General features: G+C 36.9%; 1 long non-coding RNA gene across 1 annotated transcript; it reads left to right on the forward strand.

The window, feature by feature from the left end:
• Positions 1-5,991: 5,991 nt before the first annotated feature.
• Positions 5,992-8,406, forward strand: LOC104120220 (uncharacterized). The gene is made up of 2 exons (XR_691612.4): positions 5,992-6,480; positions 8,126-8,406. It is a non-coding gene; the product is annotated as an uncharacterized lncRNA (long non-coding RNA).
• Positions 8,407-13,510: the final 5,104 nt, after the last annotated feature.

Here is a 13,510-nt window from a genome sequence, read left to right on the forward strand (position 1 = left end):
TATGTGTACTTTGGAGGTTTATTAATATATGTACCATCATTTTCTGTTTCATAAGCATATTTGTGAAAGTGCAAGAGGGGAGGGGTGAATTATAATTTTTCTTTTCTTTTACGAGGTAGTCGACTAAATTGCTTTTTAGTCGACTAGACTTTTGATATGAGATGTAAACTAAATACAGAAAAGTAAACTGTAGAAAGTAAATGACACGGAATGTTTTATATAGGTTCGGATTCAGAATGATCTCCTATGTCCAGTCCTCTTGGGTTGCAAGGGTGTTCTTTTTCAAGTATGAAGTTTCTTGGTACAGGTTGGTTGGTATTGTTATACACCAACAACTTCGTCACTAGATTTGTTCTTTCTTCTCTTCTTGATACAATGCCTCACTAGTAATTTTTCTCTATTTCTTCTCTCCCTAGTAACATAATAAATCTAGAGTAGACTACAATGTTTATTTGGAGTAGAACAAAGAGATTGATATTGGTTCGATCAAAGTATATTCTTCACTTGCATCTTTTATTGTATATATAAGAATTGGGCTCCATTCTTCACGGCGTGACAGTTCCATTGCCGTAGGGCAACCTAAGGGAGTTGATCCTCAGTATCAATCAAGATGATTTGCTTCCAAGAATAGAATGGGACTTCCTTTACTGAACTGTTGCTTCCGTGATTTCCTTTTCTTCGCAAGCCATTGTGATTGAATATTCTCTTTGATGCATGATTAAATATTCTCTGTAGATCTTCTACACTCATTGATTGATGCCTTCCGTAAATAACTGAATCGAATATTTGTTTTCCATGAAGCTCGCAATCACAACATATTTACTCCTTGATTCTTGCTTCTGGATCTTGACTTGCACGTTTGACTCCTTGATTCTTGCTTTCAGATCTTTTACTAGAATCTTTCTAATTCTTATGCTTCCTTATTTGGGATTGATTTCCTACAATTAGAATTAAGTTATTTTCCATCGTTAAAACATATATCTAACAATCTCCCCATTTTTGATGATGACAAAAAAACTTAATTCATTACACTTCCCTATTTATAGACCCCTCTTGCTGTCAGAGATTTTCGTGGCTTTAGTCGGCTCCCCCTCAACTTGTTGTCAGGTACTTTGAGTCGATTCCCCCTCATTTAGTTGCCTAGTAGTTGACTTTTGTTCAGTTAGTTGACTGAACCTTACTTGCAAGTTAGTGGTACTCTATTCTCCCTCTTTGGCATCAATCAAAAAGAGGTTTAAACAAGTTTAACTACTAGTAAATAAGATTAGTAGATATTAAGCTTAATTACAGTCATCCATAGAGTATCCAAAAAAAATATGCAAGAAAAAAAAATATCTAGAGAAATCAAAAGAAATTGTCTAAGCAACCAACACATATCATCAATGAAGGAAATAGGTAAGGGTGTTGCAGATAGCTTCTTTGAGGCGATCAAAACTTGCATTCATTTTGACTGAGATTCCATCAACACGATCATGAACTTTCTCGAAAGCTTTCACTGGCTTTTCTGCGGTTTTCAGAACCATGACTCTTAGCTTGGACACGTTAGATCTTGTTTCCTTTGCAACTGCATAGATATATCCAACTGAGGTCTGGGTGGCCAGGAGTAGGTCTTTGATGGTAGTCAGCTTGTCATCAAGTGCAGCTATCTTTGCAAACAACTCCGAATTATTGACAACAGCCTAAGAGGTATCAACCTTTACCTTGGAACCGGAGGGAATCACTCTGGCTTCAATTTCCTGCTCCTTTATCCAAGTACCATCCACAACAACATATCCCATGCTAACAAATGCCTTATTGTTATAACACTTGGAAATACTGTCACGACCTAAAATCTCACCCGTCGTGATGGCGCCTATCTCAATACTAGGCAAGCCGAAAATCTCAATAAACTACAATTTCTCTTAAGTTTGAAAATATAATATTTCAATAAAATTCACAAATCTTACAATTACTAATACAACCACTTCCAAAACCTTGTGTCACTGAGTATATGAGCATCTAATCTGAATACAAGTCTGAAAAATATGGTCTATAATAGTCTGAGATCAAATACAATAAACAAGGAGATAGGGAAGAAGAGACAAGGTCTGCGAAACACGACAGCTACCTCTGAATCTCCAAAAAAAAGTCAATTGTGCGAGAGAATCAACACCCGCTATGACTGGGAACACCTGGATCTGCACACGAAGTGTAGGGTATAGTATGAGTACAACCAACTCAGTAAGTAATAATAATAAATAAAGAACTGAAGATAGTGACGAGCTACACAACTACAGTTCATATTCAGTAGTTCCATCAAAGAATAGACATGCTTTCAAATCTGCAGTTTAATGTCAAATCAATTTTTATACAGTTCATATTCATGTAATCCGTATATAAAATCTTTCAGAGATTTCACAACAATGACAGATAGCAACTAGGTGTAACAACAAATGAAAATCAAGTACAACCTCTCAAGACAACAATCACTTACTGGGCTCCCAATCCTCATCACTCGTTGGGCTCCCAACCCTCATCACTCATACTCAATGGGTACCCGCGCTCACTGGGGGTGTACAGACTCCGGAGGGGCACCTACAGTCTAAGCGCTATAATCTGTACGGATAACTCACATATTGCACGGACAACTCACGTGCCATAATATAAATATCTGGATCTGCACGGCCAACTCACGTGCTGCACGACCAACTCATATGCTATAGTATAATATAAGGATCTCTACGGCCAACTCACATGCTATAGTATAATATAAGGATCTGCACGGCCAACTCATGTGCTGCACGGACAACTCACGTGCTATAATATCAATATCTCACAATCAGGCCCTCGGCCTCACTCAGTCATAAATCTCTCCAGTCTTTCGGGCTCTCAATAATCATGAAATCAGTCCAAACAACAATGATATGATGTATCAATAATAATAACAGAGACTGAAATAAAATATGCAAGTAAAAATTGAGACTGAGTACATATAGCATTTAGCAGGCAATTCAACAAGTACGCGACCTCTGTGGATCCCAACGGTGCTATCACATAGCCTAAGCATGATTTCTAACATGATTTACAGTCAAATTTTATCAACACATAGAGATCATATAGCTAACAATAAATTATTCAACTTTACAGTTTTCCGGGATGGACCAAGTCACAATTCCCTCGGTGCACGCCCATACGCCCGTCAGCTAGCATGTGCGTCACCTCCAAAATAATCACATGATATCAAAATTCGGGGTTTCATACCCTCAAGACCAGATTTATAATTGTTACTTACCTCAAACCGTGTAATTCATTATTCCGCTATGCCCTTGCTATGAGAATTGGTCTCCGAAATCCTCGTATCTAGTCACAATTAATTCGATTCAGTCAATACCAATTATTGTAATTAATTCCATAAGGAGATACTAATTTTCCAATAAAATTCAAAATTAACTCAAAAATTGCCCGTGAGGCCCACGTCTCGGAACCTGATAAAAGTTATAAAATATGAACGCCCATCCAATCACGAGTCTAACCATACAAATTCCACCAAATTTCGACATCAACTCGACCCTCAAATCTTTAATTAAAGTCTTTGAAGATTTCTACCATTTTCAACCCAATCTTTACCCATTTGAACTCAACAATCTTTCCATAAACCTTATTGATATGTATAAATAATACTATTACACCCAAGAATCATACTCTTAATCATCCATCTTTACCCAAACTCGAAATTGAAGACTAGGGGTTAGAACCTTACCTCTTGGGTGAAGATCTTGTGATATTTTCTTGTTGGATTTCAAAGCTTGAATAAGATCTTGATGAACAAATCACTTGAGCTTCTTCCTCTCTCTAGAACACTCTCCCTTCTCTCTAAAAATGTTATATTTTTGCTCCAAAATGAGTCCCAAAGCCTATTTATCAAAATGGGATCGGGTTATAAAAATAGAAAAAATTAACCATTCGAAAACGGGTCTGCGATCGCATAATGGACCGCAAAATGGGTATGCGGGCCGCAAAGTTAATCGCAAAATTGGTGCCCAGAACTAGGCTCTTCTGGTCCATTCTGCGACCAGTTTGCGGTCGCAAAAGTAGTTTTGCGATCGCATAATTGGTTGCAGAATTGGATTTTCCCAGCCTTTGGTAATTTGGTCATAATGTCTTGTAGGAATGTCCAAATGATGAACGGTATGAAGAGTTAGAAACTAAATTCAAATATCTTTCATTTGATAGGTAATACACCATATAACACTTTGTATCATAAGAGTTATGCTCATTTGAAGTTGGGTCTTGTGCGAACTCACTTGAACTTTAGTCTATTATGAAATTTCCAACTTCTACATTCGATGCCGAAACCTATCGAATCAAGTCCGATTGATCTCAAAATTTTCACACAAGTCATAAATGACATAATGAATATTTTTCAATTTCCGAAATCGGATTCCAATCCCGATATCAAAAAGTCAACCCCCGGTCAAACTTTCCAAAAATTTAACTTTTGTCATTTCAAGCCTAATTCTACTACGGACCTCAAAATAATTTTTCGGACACGCTCCTAAGTCCATAATCACCATATGGAGCTATTGGAATCATCAAAACTCTATTCCGGGGTCGTTTACATATAAGTCAACATCCGGTCAACTATTTCAACTTAAGCTTCCAACATGAAATTCATTCTTTCAAGCTAACCTCCGAAATACCTTAAAACCAATGATAATTCACACAAGTCATAATACCTTGTAAGAAGTTATGCAAGACCTCAAATAGTTGAAAGGAGCATAAATTCTCAAAACGACCGGTCGGGTCGTTACAAATACATACATAAGGATAGTTTGAGAGAGAGATATTGAAGGTCTCGAAGAGGTGAGTGATGACCATCTCGTAAGGTAGACTTGAAGGATCTTTATCACATTCAATCATAAAATTGATTATCCAGGAGGACAATTTCACCTTGTGCTTGGTGAGAAGACAGTAGACCAAAAAGGTGTCCCTTTGAGATAGTGTAGTGTAGGTGTGAGAACGTAATTTTCGTCCTACAAAAATACTGCTACAAAATCCACAAAAAAAAATATAGTTTTCTAGTTATTTTTTATTTTTATAGAATTTCTCTTTATTTGTTTGTTTGCATTTATTTGCATTTTTGTGCATATTTAATATTTTAAAATTATAGAAAATCCATAAAAATATTCAAATCTTTATTTAATAGCATTTTAGGTTTTAATTACATTTTTTAGGATTTAATTATATATCAAATGCATTGTCAAATGAAATTCCCAAAACTACAGTTTAGGTTAATGGTGCAAATTAGTTTGAATTAAGAATAAAAATGGTTAAATTTGAAAATTAAAGTGAAGGAAGATAGAAAAGGAAAATAGGGTTGCTATATTCAAAATGGGCCAAACATCTCAGCAGCCAAGTTAATCAAATCCACCCCAGCCCAAACCCAATCCATAAATCCGGTCCAGCCTCGTTGATGTCCAAACGATGCTGTATGACGTTATTCCATCTCCACCGTTGATCACCTCAGATCTAACGGACCGGAACTCATCTCTCACCCAGAGGCATATCTAGGTTAAGGGATACGTGAACCCATACTCCTCTCCCTTAACCATATATAATAATGTCATATTTCTTCAAAATTATTTAAATATATGTGTGTGCACCCATGCTCAAAGACTCATATGATGCAACTATTATTGGGTGCACCTCTACAAGTGATATTGGCAGTTTAAATCCCACTTCAAACGGTCTTGTTTTCGATACGGAGTATAGATATATATATGTGAAGCTTACGAAATTTTTTAAAAAGAATATAATTTTGAACCTATAATTTCAAAAGTGTAGTGGGTTCATGGTAAGAGACTAAAGTTAAACCCGTCAAGTCAAGTGTAAATTCTAGATCCACCTCTTCATAATAGTGCACTCATCCTCTTCAAATCCTGGATCCGCCTAAGCTCTCACCCGTCATATAACTGTCCGTAAAGCTTCCCCCCCCCCCCCCCCCAAAACCCTATAGATCTCTCACTTTATCATCTCTTTCATTCTCTCACCAGCCGGCGCCGAAAATCGCCCATGGTGAAACATCACCACCAAATAAACCCAAATTAATACCCTACAATCCCCGTCCTCTCCCATCCCATATCCCCTTTCAATTTCATTCAAAACACCCTAGATTTCCTTGAGTTTCAGATCTAAGAAATTTCAAAAACCTAGTTTCATTACTCTTTGATTTCTTCAGTGGCCCTTGATCGTTTTGACTTGAAATTGACATTGATCGATTGCTCTTATCAATAGTAATAGATTAATGTAAGTTTTAGCTCATTTTGAAGCTATCAGAATCCGGCCAGAACCACCTCGAACCTCCGTCTCTTTCGCTTTTCAGGTATGCGATGAGAATTGCTACACGTAGCATTAGCCATGTGAAGAGATTCCGGCCAGTGCTCGTGTTACAATCCCCGTTGTTTTCCAGAAATCGCTTCACTGTCTCGTTTGGTTCAATAGGTATATTTCTATGCCCCATTCTGCTTACAATTGTTTGTTATTGATCTTTCGTTGCCTCATGTCTGCTGGTCCGTCAATTCTACTATTTCTTAGTTTTCTTCAATTGGTAGATAATCAAACTCGTACATGCATTTTTAGGTGTTAATTGCTTGATTGCTTATTGTTAATCGCTGATTTGCTAGTCACTTAAGTGATTTTTTGTTTTATTTGTTTTGTCATACCCATAGTTGATTAAGATAAGGTTTTATTGTTGATTAATCACTTTAGGATAGTTTGATTTGTTTTAATTGAAAGAAATGAAAACTTGGGCCCGGGCAGCGGGTTTGGAGTCCTTTTGATTTAAGCCCAGTTTAGGATTTCTGAAATTAGGAAGAGGTAAAAAAAGAAAGTAAAAGAAAAATGGTAAATAGTAGAAGATAAAGGGGTCAATTGGGAATCAAATGTGAAATAATCTTTCGTAACAACCTGAATGATCTAGAATGGAATAGAAGGGATTAAAATGTAATAAAACGAGAAAAAATGGGTCAAATTTGGGGTAAAAAGGGATAAATTCAGAAGTTAAAGGGGCTGTTTAAAGAGGAAGGAATAATTTGAATGGACAACTGTCCAATTATGTTAAGGAAGATGTTTTCCCCTATTTTACAGGGCTAACAAATTCTCTCACACATTTCTTGATTTTTTCTGTATAAAAGTGCACACACAGTCTCTTACGAGGGAAACTTATATCTTTGCACTCTAGAGAAAAACACACACTCATTCGATTTTTTTTCCAGAGAATTATAGCCTATTTGGGCAAGCTTTTTTTTGGGCTAAAAATTATTATTATTATTATTTTGTCAAAAGTGTTTTTGGCCAAAAATTGAGGGGTTTGGCCAAGCTTTTAGAAGGAAAAATAGTGCTTTTGAGGAGAAGTAGAAGCAGATTTTGAGAAGCAGAAGAATATAGCTTCTCACCATAAGCACTTTTGAAAAAAATACACTTAGAAGCAGTTTTCAAAAGCTTGGTCAAACACTAATTACTGTTTAAAATTACTTTTTAAAATAATTAGCCAAACACAAACCGATTTTCATCAAAATTACATGTTTGAAAAGCGCTTTTGAAAAAAAGTCTATTAGTCTTCATTCTCACATTTTCACTAGACGCCTAAAAAAGAGGGCAGCTGAAACTCTCAAATTCCAGATCAGAGTTTCAAAATCCTTTAAGAAAACAACACAACAAAAGCTGAAATAAAAGGTTACAGGGCTGATTCACAGTTTGGGTTTCTTTTTATATTCTCTGGACATGTTCGAATTCAGTGGAGCGCTGAAAAATTTCATTGCTGGTTGATTCACTGTCTTTTGCTGCAGCTGATTGTTCCAGTTCATTGATTTCAGCTCCTGCTTGGTTTTCTAATTGTTTTACTGCCGATTAAGCTATTTACTTCAAGTCTCCAACAATGTAATTGCTATAATTGTTAATTAAATGTCATAATCTGCTGTAATATGTTCATTTACATGTCTGTTGTGTGTTCTTTCATGTTGGTCACATTTCCTAGTTAGTGTTGATTGGTTCGATACAACTGACATCTAAAAGCATGGCATTAAAACTCGAATCACAAATTTGTATGATAATTGAACTTATGATACATGTGATTTCTTGTTATCAGAACTGTCCCTAGCTTAATCAGGGTCGCGTGTGAGATTTTCAAAGTTTCATTGCTAAATCTGTCATTAGAGACGAAATACTGAGGTGTTTGTGATAAGTTTGGAGCTACGACCCGCGCTTGTGGCGTAATGCAGGAATTTCACAGAGTTTGAAAGTAGTCTTTATGTAATGTTTGATTTTATTTAATACAATTTGGTTTGTAATATGAGAATCATTTGACAAACGGATGCTTTTGTGTTAAACTGAAAACTGGGTTTGGTTTAATTTAGTTCTTCGACAGTAGTGGATGCTCGTGCTGTGATTTTTCAGAAATGATTGACTATGTTTGTTTGATTAATTCAATTTTGCATTAATATATGAATTTGAAGCGGGTGTAGAAATGGGTTTAATGACAATTATTCATGTATAACATATGTGGGTTAAACTTTTTCCTCATCGTACTGGGCCCTTCACCTAGCCCATTTCTTATAATCACTAGATGTTGTCATAATTCAAAAAGAGGGGGGTGCTGAGGTAGTAGTAATTTGACATGTCAGTTGCGTTGGGTTTTTTTTGAACATGCAAGTATAATGCAAAAAGAGTGTTGAAGTTTGGGCCTTAGGTTACTCTTATCTTTGTCATCTTAAAATGGACCGTTAGCATTAGGCCTAAAACAAATGTGCTCGGCCATATTCTTTCCGTAACAGATAGATATCAAATGCTATAGATGTACATAGACCAGATACCCGAGTTAGCAAATTGGTATATTATCGACAACCATAATCCTTCTCTCACAATGTTTATCCATAATCAGTGACCTCATAAACAATCACAAATCTTGGAAATGAAGAAACCTCCGAACACTCGTAGCTTGTTTGAGGCGCGATTAATAAGTTATCGTGATTATGGGTACGGTTCCCGTGGCATAGTCACGATACGTAACTCCAAATTCAAGTGTGCGTTTCACGCGACTTGACCCTGACTTCAAATAATTAAATAAACATGTTGTGAATCACGGGTACGTTTCACGTGGCGTGATTTGCGATGTGTACAAAAATAACAAGTGTGTGACACCACGACTTGTTTAAATAAATTCCATAATTGTTTAAAAATCATTAAAAGCGGTAATGCATAAAAGGTTTTAAACATGTAATGATTTAGATAATTAAGCAAGGTGTAATTGTAAAGCGACCGTGCTAAAACTACGGTATCCAGGAGTATCTCACACTTTCTTCCGGGTTAACAGGATTCCTTACCCGGTCTTCTATGTTTACGGACCATAAATAGAGTCAATTTTCTCGATTTGAGATTTTAAAATAAATCAGTGACTTGGGACACCATAATAATTATTTCAAGTGGCGACTCTAATTAAATAAATAATCTCATTTCGATAATGTCACTTTAATTGAAAAAACTCCCTATTCTTCGGAAAAAGAAAGTGTGACAGTAGGAACATGTTCTGGGAAGGCATTGTTTTGGGAAGACGGTAGGTCCTAATTGATTTGGCAGAGGATCAGACAGGGAATCAATAAGACATTGTTTGGCTTGTTCAAATGACACTTCAAAATCATCAGGCCAGGAGTTTTTCAACTGAGCAGAGTAGCCAGAACTCTTACACTTAAATAAAGAATCAAAAGTAGAACAATCTAGAATGATACACTGACCTAGCACGAGTGATTCCATTTATCAAATTTATGGGAATGAAGATTTGCATAGAACATACGAACCGGATCTTCATAGACTTTTAGAGGGGTTAGGGCAAAGAAATTTTTCCATCCTTGAAAAGTGAAGAAATCTTTTACCTTGTAGTTTAGGGCTTCCATCTCTTCCAGGATGATGATTCTTCCATGAGCAATTGATTGACTGTCCAGGTCTATCTTCATTTTCTTTGGGGTGAACGCTTCTACTCCTTCTTCTATAGGGCGCTTTCCTAGTGTCTTTTGAGCATCGTCAGAGAGGTTTTCTTGAGAAGATGAGAAACCCTCAAAGTGGTCAGAGCCTATAGTGACTGGTTCTGACGGTTGAGAAGGGGGTTTCCCTTTGGACCGGGTGCTTTTACGAGTGGAAGCAGAGGGGGTTTTCGAAGCTTTATCTATTAGAGTGTTTGAGTGGAGATTGCATAGAGTAAACTAAGAGAAGAGGCAGACTTATAGAGATGGAGGGAGGAGTGAAGAGACGGGACTGAACCGACGTGATTGATGGGGCAGAGAAAGGCAACATGCACGACTAATTGATTCAGTTTCCATCTCGATAAACCAAAAAGGTGGAAAGAAGTGCTAAAAACGGAGCCACTTAATTAATGCTACAGGCAATAATAATGAGATACACGGTGTAAATTATTTTTTTACCAAAATCATAAAAACACGCAATCTTTGAAAAGTACCAAAATTGCCTTATTTCGAAAAAGTAATAATGCCAAGTAAATCCCTAAGATTTTGAAATCTGACCTCTAGAAGTGGCTTAGTAAAAATATCAGCTAATTGATTTTCAGTGCTAACAAATGACAATTTAATGTCACCCTTAAGAACATGATCTCTAATAAAATGATGCTTGATATCTATATGCTTTTCCCTAGAATGATGCACTAGATTTTTTGATAGACCGATGACACGAGAATTATCATAGAAAATTTTAACAGGCTTAACGAAAAGATCATAGTCACTTAGTTGATGAGTCATCCAAAGTAGTTGTGTCACGACCTAAAATCTCACATGTCGTGATGGCGCCTATCTCAATACTAGACAAGCCAAGAATCTTAACAAACCATCATATCTTTTAAATTTAAAAACATAATAATTAAATTCAGCGGAAGAAACTTACAATTTCAAATATAATACTCCCAAAACCCGATGTCACTGAGTACATGAGCATCTAATATGAATACAAAGTCTGACGGATAAAAATCACTGTTTGAAAATATAGAAAAGTACAATAATTAAACATGAAAGAAATCAAGTCTGCGGACGTCAAGCAGCTACCTTGATAGTCCCCAATAGAATTAACTTCGAAATCTAGTAGCCGCTGTATCCGGGAGCACCTGGATCTGCACACGAGGTGCAGAGTGTAGTATGAGTTAAACTAACTCAATAAGTAACAAGGCTAACCTCTGGGCTGAAAGTAGTGACGAGCTACGCAGGTACAGTCCAGTATAAATAATGGTACAAAAATGTAGGCATGCTTTCAAATTCAACAGTTAAACTCAGTACAAGTGAAATAGATCAATACTGCATGATATGAGGAATATGGCATCTCAGTAGAAAGACCTCATGTAAATATTGGTCACAAATTATTCGGTCACTCGGTACTGTTTATGGCCAATCCATCCCAGGGGTGTTCCAATCCGTATATAAATACACATCGACTAACAGTCAGTCACTCAGTACCGTATAAGGCCAATTCAGCCCTGGGGTAATTTATCCTCAAATGTAAATAATACGGACAAGATCCATGTCCAGGCAAAATTCATTATAATATAAATAAGTAAGGCAAGTTCATGCCCTAGGAAAATTGATCCCGAATATATATAATCATCTACGCTCACTAGGGGTGTGTACAGACTCCGGAGGGGCTCCTACAGCCCAAGCGTGTAATAAAGCTGATATGTCCTACTGCAGGCGGGCAGTCTCGATCCGTATAATAACAAAGCCTATAAGGCATACTGCAGGCTGGCAACCCCGATCCATAAAATAGTAAAGCCTATAAGGCCTACCGCAGACGGGCAACCCTGTTCCAATAATAATAATGTATAAAGCCATTCTTGTCTGCTGCAGGCGGGCATCCCCGATCCATTTAATGATAACATATATAAAGCCAATATGGCCTGCTGCAGCGTGCAGCTCGATCCCATAAATATCCTCACAATGGACGAATATGACTGAGTGTGAAATGTATATTTTTGAAACAATTAATTCAACAACAACATGACCACCATGGGTCCCAAAATATTGGCACATAGCCTAAACATGATATTTAATAAGAACTTCGGCTCAATTTATCTAACACGTGGAACATGTTCAGATAATAACATGATTCATTAATTTTACAATTTCACAGGATTTATTCAAGACACAATTTCTGTGGTCATGCTCGTCACCTATCGTGTGTGTTACCTCCAAACAATTTATATCATACCAAATTTCGGGAATTCATATACTCAGAACCAAGTTTAGATGTGTTACTTACCTCAGACCGTGTAATTATTTACTCCGCTATGCCCTTGCCACGAGAATTGGTCTCCGAAAGCCTCGTATCTAGCTACAATTAATTTGATTCAGTCAATACCAATTATTGTAATTAATTCCACAAGAAAATACTAATTTTCCAATAAAAATCTGAAATTAACTCAAAAATTTCCTGTGGGGACCATGTCTCAGAACCCCACAAAAGTTATAAAATATGAACGCCCATCCAACCACGAGTCCAACCATATAAATTTCACCAAATTCCGACATCAACTCGACCTTCAAATCTTCAATTAAAACCTTTGAAGATTTCTACCATTTTCAACCCAATCTTTACCCATTTGAACTCAACAATCTTTCCATAAACCTTATTAATACGTATAAATAATACTCTTATACCCAAGAATCATACTCTTAATCATCCATCTTTACCCAAACTAAAAATTGAAGAATAGGGGTTAGAACCTTACCTCTTGGGTGAAGATCTTGTGATATTTCCTTGTTGGATTTCAAAGCTTGAACAAGATCTTGATGAACAAAGCACTTGAGCTTCTTCCTCTCTCTAGAACACTCTCCCTTCTCTCTAAAAATGTCATATTTTTTCTCTAAAATAAGCTTTAAGGGCTATAAATTGGGTCGGGTCAAAAATTAGAAAGAATTGAAACCCCGACGCAGATTTGCGGTCGCATAACACGTATGCGATCCTCAAACTGACCGCATAATTGAAGCTCCAAAAACGGGAGTCGCCTGGTTAGGTCTACAGTGATTATGCGGCCCACAGACCTATTCTGCTATCGCATAATGCACCGCAGAACTGGTCTGCGATCGCATAATGCGCCGCAAACCTGGTCTCCAAACTCGCCTCACATGCTTCACTCTGTGGACATTATGCGATCCGCAGAGTGATTCTGCGACCGCATAGTGAGCCGCAGAAATGACTTTTTCCAGCAAAACATTTTCTTTACTTCCCAGTGCATTGTACTAATTGATCTACCTCGGCACCACAAAACCTTAATTTTCTTAGCAAAGATTCTCCGGGGTCGTTACACATAAGTCAACATTTTCAACTTAAGCTTTTAACCTTGGAACTAAGTGTTCCAATTCATTCCAAAATCTCATCGGAGCCGAACCAATTAACCCAGTAAGTCATAAAACAACTGTAAAGCATAAGTTGAGCAGTAAATGGGAAAACAAGGTTGTGATACTCAAAACGACCGGTCGGGTCA

The sequence above is a fragment of the Nicotiana tomentosiformis genome, chromosome 3 (assembly GCF_000390325.3).
Source record: "Nicotiana tomentosiformis chromosome 3, ASM39032v3, whole genome shotgun sequence".
Lineage (NCBI taxonomy): Eukaryota > Viridiplantae > Streptophyta > Magnoliopsida > Solanales > Solanaceae > Nicotiana > Nicotiana tomentosiformis.